The following is a 22,332-nucleotide window of genomic DNA, read 5'->3' on the forward strand; positions in this document are numbered from 1 at the left end:
AGGGACTTACAAGCAAAGTAAATGTAACAACTCAGACGTAGGCCAACTTTCCCCTGTTTGTTAGGGAGACCACAATTTCTTTACCACTTATTAGCAAACTGCGCAGAGGCATAAAAGCCAACAAAAGCGGGTTCAGCGAATGAAGGAACAAATCTAGGGTGACCTTGCATAAGGTGCCAGGTTGAACACCACCTCATTCTGTTTTTGCCTCAAACATCTAAAGTACATATTACCAGCTCACTGACTAGTAATATTTTGGTAGGTTGTAAGGCTGACCAACAGATATGAAACCATCACCACTGACATTGATTAGATGCAAATATAACTCATAAGCATTTATTCTTTTTAGTATTTGATAGGTCTACAAGCCCAGCCCTAATGTAGACATATATTAGATATCTCTAGATCAGGGGTCTCCAAACCGGTCCTGGGGGGCCGGATCCAGGCCAGATTTTTTGGATCTCCCCATTGAGATACATGTAGTAATTTTAAAAATCTGGCATGGAGCCGGCCCTCCAGGACCGGTTTGGAGACCCCTGCTCTAGATGGTGAATAGTGTTTGAACAGAAGACAAGTAATCCTTCTTCCTTTTACCAAACCCTGTATGTTTTCCTCTTGCACTGTACCACTACCCAGGTTCATAACACGGATGTGCAACTACCTGACAGCCTTCAAACACAAAAGTCATATGAAAAGACAGAATGGCCAGCAGAGTTTAATAGCATCATCTCTAACCCAGAAGAGCAGTAAAAAACAAAACTTACTAGAAAATCTAAATGTGAGCAATAGCAAAGCAAAAATAGAGATGTCTGTAGAATTATGAGGACAATAAATCACTCAAATAAAATTCATTCAGAAAATCAACTCTGAACCAATAAGGAAATGTTGACGATGAAAGAATTTCACAAATTAGGTAAGGCGTAACATTTACAGACTTCTGCCCCTAACACTTAAAACACTTCACACTCAATTACCATATTTCTAGAAGTTTTAAACCTAAATCAATCATGAAAGAAAATTAAAAAGGAAAACATAAATCATAACCTTTTACGAAGCAAGAAATCATCTAAAATGGTACATGGTGCACCAATATAAGTTGGTACTTATTTGAAACCTAAAAAAGGAGAGGATCAGAGAGATGTAAATGTTGGTTGTATAACCTATTAAATATAACAAAAAAATGACATAATCAAGAGGTCTGTGTTGTTCTTATGTACCTTGATAATTCACACCATTTACTGAGAAATATTTCCAGATATTTTGCAGCACTTGTAACTGAATTACCAGGAAAGTCATGTGTGTTCCATTGAAATGGATTGAGTGCAATGTTATTGTGAAAAGTGAAACTGCATATTTTTAATACAGATGGGCTTTAAATTCACAAGACACTCATTAGTGTACCTCATATCTAAAACATTTCGGGGCATATTATCAAGGAATGGCGTTAAAATTATTGCTGCTTTAGCGACAGGAAACTGCCTAAAAAATGGCTGTAATGGGCTTGCTAATAAACCGTAGAGAATTCCAATAGAAGCCCATGTTAACACCAGAACATGGGTTTCTATTGGAATTCTCAAGGGCATATTATCAAGCCCATTATCGTCACTTTAGTGGCAGTTTCCTGCTGCTAAAGCGATGATAATTTTAACGCCCTTCCTTGATAATATGGCCCATCCATCTGTATTATTAAAGAAATGTAATAGCAGAGTTTCTTTTATTCTGTAACCCACACCCTTAACTCTCTTCGTCAAAACCTTAAAAACGATTCCCCTAAATACTTAAGCCATACCCTTGTCCCTGTAAGTTATACTCCAATTTGTTAAACTCTATTCCCCCCTCTTGATCCCATACGTGTTCTGCTGGGCATCACCGACGGACTGGATGGCTCTAGGGCTGAGATGCTCTTCCTTAATACAGCGTTGGTGGTTGCCAAAAGGGACATTGCTGCTCTTTGGCTGGACACTACCGCACTCACTCTAGGGCGCTGGTGCAGAGGGGTGGACTGGTGTGCTGCGCAGGAGCTGCCTCTTTATGTCGCCAGGGGATGCCCTCAGAAATTTCTCTGCATGTGGGGCAAACGGGTTGGAGTAATATAAAACTGATAAGGAGTGGTCTGCTCTTCAGGTACACATGGATATGTCATTATTGGTTTTACTTGTGTAGCCTTGATGTCACTGTGATGTGTTTTTCCCTATTCTGACAGTGTATAATGTAGCTCTGAATGGTGCTGTTTATTGTTACATTCAAAACTCAATAAAACAGATTGTCAAAAAATAAGCTCTATTCCCTTAACCCAGTGGTTCCCAATCTTTTTTGACCTGTGGCTCCCTTGACCTAATTGGCAGTTGGCTGTGGCTCCCCACCATTTTTTTACCGGTGCACCGGGGTGCAGCGGCGCACACTTTGGGAACCACTGGTCTACATGAAGAATGGAGCCTAGTCGTGATGAAGGATTCAGAGAGTAACCATTACCATAAAACCTTATTTGCATTCACAAAGATCTTATAAGTGCATCTAAATGCATACAAAACCATCATAGAGTAGCATAAAGCACTCCCACTAAAAGTAACCAGGCTAGAGAAAGGCTCAAGGAGCTCTGTTACGTTACAAGAAGTTTACATGGGGTATGCTCTGATGAACCCATAGACGGCTCACCAGATCCCATCTACCCAGTGTTTTAAGTGAGCTGGGTACAGAGGACAAGTGGGACAGGTCCAAAACTGTATAGTCTCTCAAAAAGATAATTGAAGACACTGGCCTGCATTACGGATGGACTATTGTAAGACGTACATACCCATAATACTCTGACAATAACATGCATTTTTGTTCTGCATTGAGAAGAAGAGGTAGTGTCCACGGGAAAGCGCACATTGGTGTTTAAACAAGTGGGCTTAGTGGAGATCCATGCAGGATGCAAGCACAGTATTATCAAAGATGAACAGCACCTGTGACCAGATGGATCTATGTCTCAGGAACACCACTTTCCATTCCTGGACTTTGCTTTTGCATCATTGTTATCAGGTTCGTTGGTGCAATTGGCTCAATTAACCTGAACCAAGACTACAACTCTCAAAATGCAATATGCTAAATCAAAACCCAGAAGTGGAAAGTTATGGCCTGGTGACATGGAGTCATCAGGACTCCCTACTTTTGATGCCCATCTGCACCATGACTATTAGAAGAACATGACACGAAATGTAGTAACTGTGCATGTTTAGGTGGTATTCATAGACCTGGGAAAAGTGTAGTTTACACTGGTATAATTTGCATAATTTTAGGGATTTCATGTTATGCATGTTAAATGAAATTCCCAAAATTATGCCACTTCACATAATGACACACCATTCACAGTAAATATTTACTGCAAAAGCGCGATATGTGACAATAAGTTTTCATCCAACATGTGGGACCATAATGCAGAGTGCTCTTGTTCATGTTGCTTTTCTTTCTTTACACTATTTTTAGCGCAAAATGTAGCTCTTGTCAAAAATTGACTCAATGTCACATGCTGCGCTAAATTACATTCTGTGCTAAAGTTTAGCGGGAAATGATGAATTTGCATTTCACATAAGTATGCACAATTTTGTCATTTGGCATAAATATGCAAAAACAAATTACATTAATTCCGCACTTTGGGACCACAGCTATATAGCATGCCTTTACAAGTTCAAAACTGCCCCAATTTGCAAACATATGCCAAATGAGGGGCGTTTTTTTTTATTGGTGGCCATGTCTATTTTCTGTCCCAGTCCAGCACTGACCCTTAACCACGTCCTGAGATCATAGCAGCATATACTGCCATGTAAAAAAGAAAGGGAATGACAACTACTTGTCATGGAGAAAGGACAGGGTTTGAAGCACACAGGCACGAGCAAAATAAATGTAGGAAGTTAAGACGATAAGATTCTAAGAAGGGCCGAGACAAAAAGAAAGAGGGAAAGAGAAGCATCGACTGCAAAGTCAAAAATGCCCAATTAGTGACCCCAGCCCATTACATGAACTACATAGCCCGGCTCTTCGTCTCCTGAGATCTAAAGGTACTCAATACATTACGGACCGTTCTGTTGGGGCAAATTGGTAAATCATCTGTAAATTGGGATTTGGGCAACATTCAACAAATCCCCGCTGCGTGTTTTAAAGAAGACAAGATACATAGGAAAATCATAAATGAAACTTCGGGGTCTCTGCATGAGCACGTATCCGTGCGTGACAACACTTGCAATCCAGCGTCGTCTGTCTGTGATGTCACACGCATTACTCGGTGTCTGAGCAGCAGGTCGTTTCCCTTTAGGGTGTGAACAAAGGAGGGGGAGGAATTGCGGCTGCAATTTCCAGGACCCATCCTGCGAGGCAGCGCAGCGCCCCAGGCTTTTCATCACGGCGCACCGGGGTGCCGCGGCGCACACTTTGGGAACCACAGCCTTAACCCATTAACCATACCGCTCGTAGTCGAGTTACGCGTTTGGTGACAGTGTGAACTTAAAGCCCACTCTTGCATCTTATTTGGAACTGCTGCCGTCTGGTGCCCTTTGTTTTATTCCTGACCTGGACCCGCTGCTGGCTTGAACTTGGGCTGCCCAGGGGGAGCGGGACTGCGAGGACCAGAGGTACTTGCGCTTCATGACCACGCGCACCTGGTGCCTCTTCCCGCCCCCTCCTCCCTGCTAACCCTTAAAACACGACTCGCGGCCCCCGCTCCGCGGGAGCCACTCGTAGTCGAGTTACGCGTTTGGTGACAGCGTGAACTTAAAGTCCACTCTTGCATCTTATTTGGAACTGCTGCCATCTGGTGCCCTTTGTTTTATTCCTGACCTGGACCCGCTGCTGGCTAGAACTTGGGCTGCTCAGGGGGAGCGGGACTGCGAGGACCAGAGGTACTTGCGCTTCATGACCACGTGCACCTGGTGCCTCTTCCCGCCCCTTCCTCCCTGCTAACCCTTAAAACACGACTCGCGGCCCCCGCTCCGCGGGAGCCGCTCGTAGTCGAGTTACGCGTTTGGTGACAGCGTGAACTTAAAGCCCACTCTTGCATCTTATTTGGAACTGCTGCCGGCTGGTGCCATTTGTTTTATTCCTGACCTGGACCCGCTGCTGGCTTGAACTTGGGGTGCCCAGGGGGAGCGGGACTGCAAGGACTAGAGGTACTTGCGCTTCATGACCACGAGCACCTGGTGCCTCTTCCTCCCCCCTCCTCCCTGCTAACCCTTAAAACACGACTCGCGGCCCCCGCTCCGCGGGAGCCGCTCGTAATCGAGTTATGCGTTTGATGACAGCGTGAACTTAAAGCCCACTCTTGCATCTTATTTGGAACTGCTGCCGTCTGGTGCCCTTTGTTTTATTCCTGACCTGGACCCGCTGCTGGCTTGAACTTGGGCTGCCCAGGGGGAGCCGGACTGCGAGGACCAGAGGTACTTGCGCTACATGACCACGCGCACCTGGTGCCTCTTCCCGCCCCCTCCTCCTCCTATTTAGTAACGCCCAAACACGCACACGCGGGACGCGCGCGGCGGGCGCCGGGCAAAGCCCGGGCAAAGGGCGGGCCGTCTATGGCTGTCCAGGGCCGGATAAGGCCGGGCTGGGCCCCCCTCTAAGGTTTCTTCCTCCATGGTAAGATTTCCCACCTATTAACTCTGTTAACAATCATCATAGCCTCTAACTAATAACTGATTATGGCTCGTATCCCTGGAAGGGGGGGGGGGAAACGGAGCACCACTGGACCTGGGGGGAGCTTAAATGGAACATTGGATGACTTTTTCATAAGAGCTGCTGGGGTTGATGACAGAGAGATTGCACTCACGGGAAAATGCCTATCACATGAACTTTTGGGTGCTAAGCGCTCCTCGCCAGGGGACTTGAAAAATGCTGTTACACCAGTCCATGATGGACCAAGATGCTTAGTTACGACAAGCCCTAATGAACAAGAAGGGGTATCACTTGATGATAAATTTACTGACTTGGACGCTGAGTTATCACCTCTGAACATCTCCTCATGCAGTAGCTTATCTTCAGAGGGCTTCCACCCGATAGTGGCCAGGAAAAGTATACAGGCCATCGACTTACAAACTATAGTACCTACTTGTCCCAAGCAAGTTGGCAAAAGAAAGAGGGGAGGAGGCCGCCATTTGGGGAGGAAACCTAAAATCATTAAATTGTCATATAAACCACGTATACCTACCCCTAAAAATGTCTCATTTAAACCTAATAAAACAGTAAAAGGTCTTATAGCTACGGATACCCTGGGTCCACAATTACAAAACATTGCACAAAGAACGGGGAAAGAGAAAGAGTTAGAAATGTCATTCTCTAATATGACACCTTTATTAAGATCTTTTACTCTTCCCCTGATAGAAAGACTAAGGGTCATTAACGGGAAACTTGACGCCCTAAGCGAAACAATTCTAGAAAACTCACGAAAGCTGGACATCTTAGTACCACCAGAACACAATAAGGACAATATGCCTGGGCATAGCAATACTGTAGCATCTGAAGCTAAGACAGCTATTTGCGCAGTTACCAAGGTTGTAGCTAAAGATCGAAACAATATTGGCCACCTGCAGAAATCTGCAGGAAATAAATCCACTGAAAATAGGTCACAAAACACACCAATAGTGAAACCAATTGAGAATAAGGGGGTAGACTATGGGCAAGCTAAATTGGAAGATTAGGTTCCTTTGCCTGTAATTAATTTACCGCCTGAATCCTCACCTCTGGTACTTCTCCTTGGAAATGTACCGGTATTGAATAAGGGAACAAGGGAGAACCATGATCAGCTTAAAAATAAGGTGGCTCACTGGATTGCAAATAACACCACTGAGGGGAGCAAGATATGGCATAATATCATAATGGCACGAAGGGTGGCCTGGGTGGGCAGGACACGAAAGAATAACACAGGGGACTGTGTTATAGTGAACTTTAACAGCCCCGAACCAGTGGGGAGAATCCTTAGTGAGGTCATGTTTTATGCAGGGACACGGAGTCAAGGAATTGAGATTCTTCCTCTTGAGTATTTTTACAGAGATTTGAATAGAACAAACCCCAATAGAGGTAATGGGTGGGGATACAATAGGATACCGCACCCACAAGTAAGTCAAGGATGGGGATATCCTAGAAAGAGTCATTCATGTCACCCACATCACATACAGCGGGGATATGTGGGGTATGTCCCCGTTTTTGAAGGACTAAACAGGTTGGCAGACCTTTCCGGTCTTAATGACTGTGAATGACTGGGTGGTGAGGATAATAAAGCTACACAGATATCCACACATGCCGCACTGTTGGGGAAGTCCCCATCACCGTATGCCTCTTCTGATCACGCAATTCAGGGTAATGGAGTAATAGGAGAAGTGCCTACTCTGCTAAGTTCCCCCACGCTGGAAACAGATGCCACTAAAGAAAATGTACTAATGGATAACTCACTCAGGACTACGCCCACTGTAGGGGATAGCGAGGGCACATCACTAACTACTCCGATTAGTAAAAAACGCAAGTATGAGCAAGAAGTTATAAGGATGGGATTAATGTCAGATCCTCAGCGGGTGAACCCCGATAACGATAAACCACGGTCAAAACAGTTTTCCCCCAGGCAGCGGGGTGGCCAAGTGAGGATTGTTTCCTGGAACGTGTGTGGGCTAGAGAGCAAAGTACACAATACAATCTGGGGGGAGTTCGTGCAGGACATTGACATCCTATGTATACAGGAAAGTTGGCTTATAAACGAGAAACACCTTGATGGTTTTAAAACTTTCCATATTCCTGCAGTACGTTCTCTGTATGGTAGGCATAAAGGAGGGATATGTATTTATGTGTCCAATTTGTTAAAAGTTGTCAAGATCGCTAGTAGAAACTGTTCACATTATTTTCAACTGGTTTCAGTTATTCTAAACCACTGTGTAGAGCTACTAATAGTTAATTTTTATAACAACATAAAGAATGAGGACTTTGCTGAAGTCTTGCACAAATTACAGGTGGAATTAAGTGGCCATAATCTGTCTAAGGGGGAAAATACCATATTGATATGGGTAGGGGATTTCAATATGAATATATGTGACTGTGAAGCATGTGGGTTTCAGGATTATGGAAGGGGAGAAAATGTGGGTAGGAGTCACTTTATGCATACTGAGAGAGGAGAGATAATAAATAGTATTATGGCCAATTTCGATCATGGATTTGCTAATATGCTGTGTTCTCCTAAGGTTGATTTTAGTGCCACATTTTTAGCTAGGGGGCTTCATTCTATCATATACTTTGTGATTGTACCGAATAGATTTTCTAATTGCGTGGAAGACTTTGACATTCCCATAATTGAGTTAAGTGATTATCTACCCCTTAGTGTGACTATAAGCACCTCAGAGCTTACTAGCGTTTCTACTATTGAGTCCCTGACCTGGACACAAAATATCGCTATAGCACGCCAAAACGGACTGGCATTAAAATGGAGCATTGTAGATCCGATTAAAAAATCTAATGAAATTATAACTACGGCCCTTAAATACATTATGGTCTGTCTGGATGAGAATTCTTCTTATGAACAAACCCTGTAGGCTTTTAGTAACATCACTAGTATCATCCAGGACAAGTTAACTAGGGTACAGAGTAATAACTCTAATAAAGGGGTGGGCTGGTTTGATTCTCGGTGCACTAAGGCGTAAACTGCCCTTAAGGTGGCCCTAAGTACCAAACCAAGGGAACATGACGTAATAAGAAACTGTAGGAAAGTGTACACCCAGGCAAGGCGCCAACGAAAAAAGGAATTCAAAAATCTAGCATGGCAGAATCTGTTGAGTGCTTCACAGTGTAGAGACTCTAGATCCTTTTGGCAGGCAGTCAATGCACCCTTTTTTACTAAAAAGGAGGCGGCAAGGCTAGACATTGCCATAGATGAAAAAACTTGGATCGATTTCTTCTCAAAGGTCTACAGTAACACACAGGGGCAAACCACGAATGAGGACAAGAAAAGAGGGTATCCGCTGAAAGGGGGTGGCCATCATCCAATAAATATGGAGATTTCCCTTGAGGAAGTACAGTTAGCACTACTTGCCAGCAAAAATAATAAAGCCCCGGGACCAGATGGGATCCCTATTGATATTTTTAAACTTAATACAGATTTATGGGCCCCACTTTGCACACGGGTCCTTGAGGTTTGTTGTGCTAAAGGCTTTATTGGTACTTGGTTGGAATCGGTCATAATACCAATATACAAAAAGGGGGATAGGGAGAGTCCATCTAATTCAGTGTTCTTCAATCTGTGGGGCGCGCCCCACTGGGGGGGCGCGACACCTTCCCAGGGGGGGCGCGACACCTTCCCAGGGGGAGTGCGAACTCCACTCTGACCTTTGTTCCCTGTCTACTTGGAGGACTCCGGTATTTGAAAGGGGGAGGGAGGGGAGTTCGATTGCATCTTTTGTGTTGCTAAATCTCCCAGGAGGGGGTTAATTTGTAGGTGACATGCTCGATGTGCAGTGGGAGGCAAGCGTAGCTAGGGGGGTGCGGGGGGAGGGGGGGGGGGCGTCCGCCCCGGGCGGCACAATTTTAGAGGCGGCTGCGCCAGATGCAAAGCAGCAGAAACGAAACTGTAGAGGAGGCTGCCCAAGAGTACAAGGTATGTGTGAGGCACTGCTGGGATCGCAGCTTTCACTACAAACTGTTCTGCTTGACTGACTGTGCCCAGGAGAACAAGGTACGTGTGAGGTGCTTCTGGGAACACAGTTCTTTTACTGGGAATAATTACAACCTGGGGTACAGGGAATGTGCGAGATAATGCTGGGTAAGTAATTGTTATACTGTAGCTCCTTATCTATCCATAGCTGCCAAGGCGTCAGAATGCTATGTGTGACATTTTCATAATTTCAGTGTTATTTCGAGTGACATATCAATAAATACGAGTGACACTTTCTCACAGACCACACCTCACCCTGTGACGATCTGTGAAAGGGTCGGTTTAGGAAGCATGCGAAAGGCGCCACAGACCAAGCTATTACGTCAGTCTGTGGCTTCAATTTAGGCTTGAGTTATTGTGTTTACGCCCATCCCAGGACGGGCTCTTTCATACTTAGTGGCAGCTTGCATATTTGAGAATTCATCCGATACTGCACTGCGAGCTGCCTGAACACCATAAATAACGGAGGCAAATAAATGTGGGAGCGGCGTCACATAAGAAACGGAACATACAGCGGGACAGACAGTGCAAGAATCACAGCACATTGAGGGGAGTTCAGTTTCACTTATGAAACAGGAAAGGCACTGGAAACATTATTATACAAGTAGGAATGGGCCTCACTAAGTAGAACAGGTTTGTCTGAGGTGAGATATGTCCAAACCTGCATTCTGGACGTCTTGGTATAGTGAAGTTTATCAGGCTGAAACCGTTTTTCATCTTTATTTCGCGCCACAGAAAAAGCTGTACATTTTGGAAATATTAATAAAGGTGTGATGTAAAGACTGTGGAACTGGAGAGCCTAGTTGGGGTCATGGGGTCAGCTCAATTAACATTCTGTGATTCTGGGCTAATCACTTAGTCAACTGCCTAAAAAACGCCACAAATGTGCTTGTGTAACATAACTGGCGCTCATGTAAAAAGCCATAAGACCCCTTTGGGTCAAGCTCCTACTAAATAAAAGTTAAAAACAGTAAAAAACAATGATGAGTGGGAGGTAACGTTAAGTTTTCAGGTAAAATGACCGGATAAGCAGTTCCTTCAAAAAAACTCCGCAAATAAGCTGGAGAAAAAAGTCAAAAACTATTCCTTTCTAACTGCTGTGCTGTCTTCTCTGCAGCACAAATGGGGTCAGTACAAAGCAACCTACTGTTACAACTACAGATGGTTCTTTTATCTCATTTGCAGATCAAATGTGCCTAATGTTGTGGGAGTAGACATTGCTAGATGTAATCTGCAGGGAGAATAAAACCGGCACTAACAACCCCACTTAGTGTAGCTTGTACATCTTTAGGCGACTGATTATTTTTATACCATCTGTGACATCAAAATAATGAGCTGGCAACCCTAATCATAAGACTGGAAGTTTGTTGAGGCATGAACACATTATTTCTTTCGGTCACCCTGATCCCTGGTTACTGCCATAATAGCAATAGTTTAACACATTTGAAACCCAACACTGCTGTCAATAACATGCCGAGTTACTTTAAGTGTCTAGGAATGCACCCTGCATTCAGACCACTCACTCCTCATTCTCGCCCTTCACTTTCACTCTCACCCAGCACTCACACTGACCACGATGCACTCACACCATTCACCCACTTACCCTCCACTCACAGTGATCACTCTGCACTCACAGTGATCACAATGCGCTCACACTGATCACCATGCACTCACACTATTCACCCACTCACCTTCTCACCTTGCACTCACACTGATCACCATGTTTTCACACCGTTCACCCCCTTACCCTCCACTCACAGTGATCACTCTGCACTCACAATGAACTTGCGCTGTTCACCCTGTACCTCACCCTGCAGTCACACGAGCACACTACTCAACCTGCACTCGTGACACTTCACTCACCTGTCCCCCGCTCTGTTAAATCTGCAATCTCACTCGAATAAGCCCACCACTAACCATACATTTATTCGTCCTACTCTGCACTAACATGCGCACCCAAATTCATATGGTCGCCTCACTCACCCCTGTACACAAGTATGGGCATGTCGTGCCCCTTTAAGGTTTTCGTCCTAAATTACAAAAGGAGACATCTAAATGCACTACAATTCAGCCTTCCAGGGGGCCCTTGATAGAGACAGTTCTGTTTTTTCCCTGATGGACTGGAATAATTCCTAAACAAATTCTTGTAAATACCGTTTTGTTTAATGTCTTTTTAATGTAATTGATGTGAGGGAGTCTATTACTATTTGTATAGAAATGTTTGCTTCATGCAACAACCATAAAAAACTTATTGTATTGAATGTTATTCGCTGAATATGCCCGGAATGTGCGCTTGGCGGTCGAGTCCAGAAATTTCTGTCAGGTGGTGGGGGGGGCCCAACATCTAAAAAAATTCAGCTGGGGGGGCTCAACCTACAAAAGTTTGAAGACCTCTGATCTAATTATAGTCCAATATCCCTATTAGACTCCCTTATGAAAATGGTGGGGAGAGTGGTCCTAAATAAAATGCAATCATGGGCCGAGGAACATGGCATTTTAAGCCCCGTGAAGTATGGCTTCTGGGAAGGGATGGGCACCGTAGAGCAGGTCCTAAATTTTGCTTTGCTTCAAGCGAAATATACACGGGCTAAAGAGGATGTCTTTATGCAATTTTTGTCGACCTCTCTGCCGCCTTTGATTGCGTGATACATACTAAATTGTGGCAAATACTTGAGGAGATGGAAGTCGAACCAGCCATTGTATTATTTTTACGGCAGCTCTATTCAGGGGCAACAGCTAAAGTAAGACATGGGCTGAGGGGGGAGTGCACGGGGTCCTTTACCATAGAAAAAGGCGTAAGACAAGGCTGTGTGCTGGCCCCTTTTCTCTTTTCCCTCTACACGCATAATCTTGAGGTTGAACTGGGGGCCAGCAAAATCAACTCCCCAAGGTTTGGTAATAAGCAGATAGTATCACTCTTGTATGCGGATGACGCGGTATTGATGGCAAGAACGAAGATGGGTGCGAAGAAGGCCCTTACAAAGCATTTAGAATTCATGGAAGTAAGGGGCCTTAACATCAATGCAAAGAAATCATATGTGATGCGTTGTGGCAAAGGTCGCGCTACCTCCAAACACCTCAAAGTTTCAGGACTTGAAATTGAGTAAATTAAAATCTTCCCATACTCTGGGGTATTAATTGATGGTTCTGGCACTTGGGGACCTGAGGTTAAGAATAGGACCCTTTCCTTTAAACGATCAATAGCAGCACTGAAGAACTTCTCCTTTAAGTTGGGTAAAAAAAAAACTGAAATCATGTTAAAAATGTATGTGGCCAAATGCAGAAGTATCGCATTGTATGGGGCAGGGATCTGGGGATACTAGGAAACATCATTGTAACAAATTTTATAGATACCTGCTAGCTCTCCCAAAGGGCACCTCACTTTTTAATTGTCATACGGAATTAGGGATGGACCATATTACAGACCTGATTAAAATGCAACCTATTCTGCTTTGGCGCAGAGTATGGGCTAAGAAGCTCTCGGCCTAAACCAGGACATTATAAGGGATGTCATGGGCCTATATAATGCGAAGCGCATTGCCTGGCTTGAGTATATTAAGAAAACATTAACTGACCTCCAACGGCCTGAGCTATTTAGTAACCCGGACTTAATTAGGAATGTTTCGAAAAAAGAACTGATGAGGTTATGCATGGCCCATTTCGACTTATTAAGATGTGCAGGGGAGTTAATGAAGAAAACAGTAATTGGTCACCAATTGTCGCTAACCACCTATACAATACAACCATATTTAACCATGAGTACTGTGGGCTTTGACCGATTCATCCTGACCAGATTTAGGTTTAATTTATTATTATTTCACCGGCTGGTCACATTTCCAAGTAAAAATGATTGGTCTAGAACCTTAGTTCCTTGCCCCTGTGACAACATGTCGCTGCAATCCACCTTTCATGTAGTACTGTTTTTTAAACTGTACGAGAGGGAGCGAAAAAGATGGATTAAATAGTATTTGAGGCAAGATGTTTGGCGGCAATGCAGACCTGCGTTTCTTAGCTTGCAGCAACTGGGAAATGTTACTTGCACTATGGTGATGACTGGATTTTAAAAAAATGTTTTAAAAAATCGTAATTCAATGATTAGCTGATTCATAATAATGATTTAATCCTATCTTAAGATAAATGTTATTTATTGTTAGATGAAATGTAATGCTGTACATATATGTATTGTTGCTTTTATGATTTTAAATCGTAAAAATCGAAAAAAACTAATCTGAATCTGAATCTGAATCATTAACCATACACCCAAAAGTGTCATACCTATACCGTATATGAAACAATATTAAAACTGATAATAACCCTAACCCCTAACCCTTTAACTCCTTAACACTATACCCCAAAACCATAACACTTAAACCTGTACCCAACACCTTAACTATTATACCCTTAATCTAAAAACACAAATATATAATCCCCATAGCCTCACATCTATTCCCCTAATGCATAATCCCTAGTCCCTTAACTTTAATGTAAGGTATCGTCTTTTATCCCCTGCATGTGTGCGTGTTTGTGCAAGTGTGCATGGATTCTGAAAATGCATGGGCCTTTAGAGGTAGAACAATGTCTGAATTACATTTAAGTTAAATATTAACATAATGATTTAGATTCAAAACATAACAGATATCCCATCCATTGTATTCCAAGTGTATTATCGTCTAAGGCACTTGTAATATGGAGGAAGATGTATATGCCACATTTTGACTGAGTATCCCATCAACCATACTGAAAAAAGACCCCCAATCAAGCAATCTAATACATAAATTAACCTACCAGTGGTAGAAGTAGTCAAGCTCACTAATAAATGTCAGAAATTGCACTTCTCCTGAGCTAACACAGCTTCAACCTCCTCCTTCCAGGTCTCCAAGGAAAGTGACCACTGCGCCTGAGATCTAGAACTCTCAGCCTCGGTGTCCGAGGCAGCACTAATGGAGCCATTATGACACTATCAGCAACCATCTGCTTGTTATGTTTCTATTTTTGCTACCTGGCAATGCTGATGATGTCACAGACACGGAATCTGCAGAGGGTGTAAGATGAGTTGAAAATCCTGGTGTATGGGAAATTACAACAAACAACTGAAGCAGTAGTTCCCTTAAAGAAAATGCAGAAACTGTCACAGTTCTTCAATAAGGGAATGCCCACAAGCTTTCCAATCCACTTTAGCTTTTTTCCAGTGTCACAGTGTCACAGTATTGGAATTGGATAAATGCACAGCAATTTGTTATATCTCAAAGTTCAACAGTTAGTCGTTTTTATGGTGCACCGTAAGGTGGCGTCGAGGGTCCTGCGACGTCAAGATACATAACACAGACGTGGCACTAGAGGATCTCTAGTGTCATCCCTTCACGGGCACACAAGTGTTTATCTTCCCACACAAAGAAGACTTTCAATCCAATGTTTCAATTGTTCATAAAGTTTATTTTATATTTGTAGGAGAATTTATCATCATTATTTCATGTTGTTCATTCGATATCATTCATGTGTTTGTAGATCAGACATTGTCATAATGAGGCATCCAATGCATTTCGGGCATTATATAGCATGCCCTTCAACAGTGTCACAGAACCCATGTCTGTACATACAGTGTGCCACAGGAACCAAGCTATACCTGTCTGATGAACCCTACTAGGGTGAAACCAGGCCTAGGTTTCTGGTGTTCTGGTTCACAGAGAACCTGGCCTTTTCCCATTAGAGCAGAGTTAAGACCTATTTTGAATTTGACTGGGCCCACACTGAGGTGATAAAGTATGGAAAATAATGATGGGTCTGGATGAGCCTTCGAGAAAATACTAAAGGATGAGATTAATTCAAGCATGACATCCATCAGTTTTCTGTACACTTTAACCCTTTCGCAGCTAGAACTTTCTTCCCCACTGCTAAGCCATTTTTGGCTATTTGGGGTAGTTCGCACTTAGGCCCCTGTAACCGTATGTACACACAAGGTATCCATGCCAAATTTGCGTCTTTTTCTTCCAACATCATGTGGATTTTAGAGGTACCCAGGGTTTGTGGATTCCCCTGAAGGGGACACCAATATTAGCCAAAATTGACAATGTTTGAAGTTTACAAGGGATTCTGGGTAACAGAACCTGCTGATAGCCACACAAGTCACCCCATCCTGCATTCCACTGGGTGTCTAGCATTTAAAAATGTATAGGTTTTCTAGGTTTCCATACGTGCTGGCTGAGCTAGAGTCCAAATTCCACAGCTAGACACATAGCAAAAGACGGGTCATTTTTCACTGGAAAGCTCTGATGTGCACGTTGCGTTTTGTGCCATTTCCTGTCACGGGCACCAGGCACAAGTGAGGTAGCATTTCTATTGGGAGTCTTTGGGTAATGCTGGGTGGGTGGAAGATTGTGGATCCAAACAGATTCCAGAACTTTCCATCACAGAAATGTGAGGAAAATGTGTTATTTTTTTTTACAAAGTTTGAGATTTGCAAGGGATTCCGCTTGAACCGCTGAATGGAATTACAGCAAATTTGATACAAAGTTTGATGTAGGTTCAGAAACCAAGCTTTTTGTGACTTGGTGTAAATCTGTTGAGTAGCTTCAGAGATATTAAAGTTAAAAAATCTAGATATCTAGGGACGCAAGTAATCTTTTATAAAAAAGATGCATGGCTCCCACTGGTTTTTTTTAATGAAGACCCCAGGTCGGCCAAATCCTAGGGGCATATTACAATCAAGGAGAAGGGGGCAGAGCATATAACAGGTTAAAGATAAAGCTGCCCGAAGAGCTACACATCCTAACCAATTATCAATGTGCTCACAATAACCCTGCTATTCATCAGTTTTGGATAGAGTTTGGGAATTCACTACTGTTGAGTAGCTTCGAGGATATTAAAGTTAAAAAATCTAGATATCTAGGGCCACAAGAAATTTTTTATAAATAAGATACGTGGGCTCCCACTGTTTTTTTTATGAAGACCCCAGGTCGGCCAAATCCCAGGGGCATATTACAATCAAGGAAAAGGTTCATGGGGCTCCCTCCTAGGCTTTTGAAAAGCCATGAGGACAGCAACCTACCCGGGGGACTTAAGCACACAAATTCAGGGGGCTTGCGCAGCCCCACAGCCCCAGGGAGCACCCTCTCCCAGGGGCACTGAACAATGTAAACATGGGGAGCCCGTCCAGCCCCCTGGCAGCCCCAGGGTCCGCCACCTCCCTGGAGCACATACATTATTTAAGAAGGAATGTTGGAGTGGCCCTACTGCCTCCCCTGCTGCCCCGGTGACAACCACTTCCCCAGGGCAGAAATAGTATATTTGTGGTGGAGCTACGTTGCTCCCCGGGTACAGCTACCTCCCTGGGGCACAAACAGAATAATGGGAGGGTGTCCATTGTGGACCCCTGGCCCCGGGGACCACCATCTCCCCTGGGCTAAATACTTGAAAGAGGGGGTCCAAGTGGCCCTATTGTGGATCCGTAGATGGTCTGGGTGCTCTTGCAATGTCACAGGGAGGCCCCCTCCTGGGACATTGATGTTTGCCATGGCTTCTAGCAAATGCTGCTCCGCTTTCATCATGCGAGAACATTAAAAATACTCTCACTTTCTGAAAGCAGAGCAGAATTGCTTTGGGACAGAGGGAGCTGCATGTTTAGCAGCTACCTCTGTCCAAAATCAATGTAGGCTTCTGCAGGATGCGGGGAGTAGGCGGGTACCGGGGTGCCCCCTTCCTGTATTTACAAAAAAAAAGAGGGGCCCAGCAGACCACCATTCAAGGGATTTTTGCACTTCCGAGGGGGTCGTAAATTGCGATCTACCCCATTAATATTCATGAGGTAGATCATTTGCGATCCCGTAGGAATCGCAGAAGGTGTTAAACACAATTTCATGCATTCTATTTTCCGATTTCCTATTGCGAATCGTAAGAATTCGCAATTAAGAAATCGCAAAAATGGATTGTTGATGCATCTGACTCTGAGTTCTTAGTTGAAAGAAGAGGAAGTACCACTCTAATACTAAACACATTCCTTGTCTGGGTAAACCACAAAAGTCACTAAGTAAGCCTGTGCTTATCCTCTAGTACCCTAGCACAAAAGGACTCATGCTTAATTTAGTGGTAATGTGGATACCACTGCTGCACTCAAACTAATAATTGATGAAGTGAAAACACTACACAAGAAAGATCCCAAATCTTTTTACGTCACTGGAGTTTCATGTTGGCAGTCATCACAGGCTACTGCTGCTGATGCTGGTTCTTGAAGGGGACGCAAAGAGCAGGTTGTCACAGGAGATTCACGTCAGCGGGCATCACAGATGGTTGCCAGGCGACATGAGGAGTACATTCGTAGTTGCACACGGACAAAAACCTTATCTTCACCAGGAACTCAGGACTTGTGGTTTTCAGTAGGGGTGGGCGGCCAGCTACGCTCCGTGCACGGAGTGTGCGTAGTGCCGCCTTCTCCGCATTTTGCGGAGCGGGCGTAGCCAGGCGGCACTACGCACGCTCCGCAGATGGAGCGTAGCTGGCCGCCACCCGCCTCCCTCCCGCCCTCCCTAAATACTTTCAATTAAAGGAATCAAATAATTTAAAACGCACTTACCTTGCCCGCCGCTGCCCGCTGCGTCCCCAGGGCTCGCTATCTTCCGTCTTCCGTCTTCTTTACTAATGCGCATGCGCGGGCGGCCGCGCATGCGCATTTTCTCATGAGAAATGCGCATGCGCGGCCGCCCGCGCATGCGCATTAGTAAAGAAGACAGAAGACGGAAGATAGCGAGCCCCGGGGACGCAGCGGGCAGCGGCGGGCAAGGTAAGTGCGTTTTAAATTATTTGACTCCTTTAATTTAAAGTATTTAGGGAGGGCGGGAGGGAGGCGGGTGGCGGGGCTGGCGGCCAGTGGTGTTTGCGGAGTGGGGCTACGCGGAGTGCGGAGGTGGGCGTAGTTTCTCGCCCACTTCGCGTAGCTCCGCGAAGCCCCACTCCGCCAACTCCGCCCAGGGTTAGTTTTCAGGCAAGAAGAGAACACTCTGATGGTAGTTGAGGGTCACAACCTGGATATGCACCTCTTAGGGATCAGCACTCAATCCAGCAGAGGCCAGCACCAGGGCTCATGCCGGTCCATGCAGGACCAGTTAGTTCTGGTCGGCTTGACAGTTGCAGGAAGACATCTGGAAGCTTATTTTTTCCCTGTAGCTCCAACAGGAGAATCAACTGACACTTTGAATAACTTATGTGAAGCCTGAGCTCAAGTCAAGCAGGTCCAATCTTCTTTCTTCAGATAGCAGGACAGTCCTTTTCCTGAATCTTCCACAGGACCAGCAGTGTTCGGATGAGAGGTTTTGAAGGTGCTACTTTTATCCTCAGTGCCAGCCTGCAGGTGAGGGATGCCCCCTCTGTATACACTTGCCTCTTATTTTTATTTTGCTCCAAAATGTGTAGGGTAACAAAGGGTAGACAGGCCTATTTGTGAGCTGCATTTGTCAGTGACACAACAGGCAACCCTTAGAAGTTGGGGGGGGGGGCAAGCCCTGAGGCTATGCTTTGATGTTCAGGAAGGCTAAGTACAACCTTCAAGGACATCCTTGTTAGGAGGTGAACACCCCACCCCACCCCAAGGCCTGTTTGTCCCCATATCTGGAAGTAATATACAAAAAACAACAGCACACACATTCACAGTCATGTGATCCTGGACCTTGGCAGAAATGCAAACTTTCTTTATGCAGAAAAATGCACACTTTCTAAAATTGGCTTTTCCAGAATAACAACTTAAAATGTGGGTTTATCATTAAAGAGGATTTGAAATTACAATTTATTTTAATGGAAACAGTGTCTCTTGATATGGTCCCAAATTGAAGTCATGACTTCTTAAGCATAACAAGGTAGCCCATTTTTTATCTATGGGAGTTCATTTTACAACCCTAAAAACTTCTTCTAGGAGTTTTTCACTGTCAGGACATGTAAAACTGAAATAAACTTGTCCTGAATTTTAAATACAATGCACTCTGCCCTATATATTATGGGTGAATTATAAGTATTAAACGGACGGTTTAGGACTAGCAAAAGGTTTGTAATGACTGGTTGAAATGGCAGTTTAACACATAACTACAGATTTTAGTGGTAGGCCTGAGACATGTTTTGCAGTGCTACTTTAGTGGGGGAGGAGGGCACAATAAGTGCTGCAAAGCACTAGTAGCATTTAATTTCCAGGCCCTGGGTATATTTAGTACCATATAATAGGGTCTTACAAGTAAAGTAAATGTAACCAATCAGACAAACGCCATCTTTACCCTGTTTGCAAAGGAGACCATAATTAAGTTACCACTATTTAGCAGCCCTAAAAGCCATCAAAAACGAGTTCAGCGAATGATGAAAAAAATGGTGGATGACCTTGCATAAAGGGCCAGGTTGAACACCACCTCATCCCGTTCCTGTTTAAAACATCTAGAACTCATATTACCAGCTCACTGACTAGTAATATTTTGTTAGGTTGTAAGGCTGATCAACAGATTTAAAACTATCACGACTGACATTGATTAGATGCAAATATACTTCATAAGCATTTATTCTTTAATACTATTTGATAGGTCGACAAGCCTAGCCCGAATGTAAACATATTGTAGATACCTCTAGGTGGTGAATAGTGTTTGAACAGAAGACAAGTAATCCTTCTTCCTTTTCACCACAGCCTGTATGTTTTCCTCATGTACTGTACCACTACCCAGGTTTATAACACGGATGTGCAACCTGACAGCCCTCAAACACAAGACCCACATTAAAAGATGGAAGGAACAGCAGTGTTTAATAGCAACATCTCTAGCCCAAATGAGCAGCAAAAAACAAAAGTGACTAGAAAACCTAAATGTGCACAATAGAAAACAAAAATAGAGATGCCTATAGAATTTTTAGGACAATAAAATACCGCAAAAAAAAATATTTTAGAAAATCACAAATTAGGTAAAGGCGTAACATTTTACAGACGAGAGCTCCTAACACTTACAACACTTCACACTCAATTACCACATTTCTAGATGTTTTAAACATTAATAAATCACCAAAGAAAATTAAAAATGTAAACATAAAACAAAACCTTTTTAATAGGCAAGAAATCATCTAAGCAGGTACTTGGTGCACATATAACTTTGGGTACTTATCCCTTTCGATGCTCATGACGAGCTCAGCTCGTCATGATGCACAGTTGAGCTGTGCTGATGACGAGCTGAGCTCGTCGTGACACCAGCAAAATGGCAATTTCCAGCACAGGAGGGGAAAACACCTAGCAGCCAAGGTGTTAATTGATAGCCAAGAACATGTTTGCCATAGAAAACATTATAGATATCAATAAAATAATATCCTCAAATGTGTGTGTGTGTGTGATTATTTATTTTCTTACCTTGATAATTCACACTGTTTACTGAGAATAGATCCAGTTATTTTGCTACACTTCCAACTGAATTTCCAGGAAAGTCATGTGTGTTCCATTGAAATAAATTGAGTGCAATGTTACAGTGAAAAGTGAAGCTGCATATTTTTTGTACAGATGTGCTCAAAATTCCCAAGACACTCATTAGCATAGCATAGCAGTAAAGCCTCATCATTTGTCCTCGGTATGTATTGTATTGTATTGTAATTGCATTTATATAACGCTTACAACCCCTGACGAGGTGTCAAAGAGCTTTTTCGGCGGGTAGCACGCTACTCCGGGACCCATAGAGGATTAGTGTTGAATTAATATGGTGAAACATGCAAGTACATTTTAAGTGGTGGATAGGTTAGTCAGTTATTTGGATATGGAATGATAGCAGAAGGATAGAGGAGGACAAAAGTTTCTATTTATGTATCGCTTGTTGATGCACGCTATTCCGGAAGCCTATAAAGGATTAGTGGCGAATTAATATGGTGAAATATGAGGTAATTTCAGTGGTGGATATTAGTCTGTTACTATGAGTGAGAAGGATAGCGGGGGGATAAAAGGGGAATAAAGATTAGCATTCATATAGCACTTGTTACCCCTGATGGGGGTTGAAGCGCTTTTCTGACAAGTAGCACGCTACTCCTGAACCCATAAAGGATTTGTGTTTAAAATTAGTATAGTACAAATATGAAGTATTGAATAGTAGTAGATATGTTATTCAGTTATTTGGGCAGCATATTACTGTAGTTGAATATGGAATTTGAGAAGTGAACATGTTAGTCTGTTAATTTTGATTGAAATTGATAGTGGAGGGATAAAAGAGTTAGCAGTAGGAAGAGAAATAAGAAAAAGGGCAGCATTTCTGGCCCTGGTCCCGACCAGTCTCGAACAGGCTCAAACCGGCAACTACCCTTGTCCTCTCCGCCCTTATCCTCGATGCCCTGGCTGAGACGCACTAACCCTGGCCTTGTGTAGCCTTAGTAATCAGGCGACCCCTTCTGCCAATGGGAAACTCCAGCCCTAACACTATCCAATCACAACACTAGCCCTAAAATCTAGAACCAATGGGAGACCAGGACCTTACTGCCAATCTTAGCCCTAGTCCAAGCACCCAATCAGTTCAAAAACCCTGATCTCTACGTCCAATAAAGGCCTTAGCCCTACCAGTAGTCCCAACCCAAGTCTAAGCAGCCAATGGTACAGGTAGCCCTAGTTCCTACTTCCAATAGAAATCCTAACCCTAGCACTAGTCCCAACCCTACAATGATTGAATCACAGACCCAGAAACCAATCAGAACCCTCA

Source organism: Lissotriton vulgaris, chromosome 1_1 (genome assembly GCF_964263255.1).
Source record: "Lissotriton vulgaris chromosome 1_1, aLisVul1.2, whole genome shotgun sequence".
Lineage (NCBI taxonomy): Eukaryota > Metazoa > Chordata > Amphibia > Caudata > Salamandridae > Lissotriton > Lissotriton vulgaris.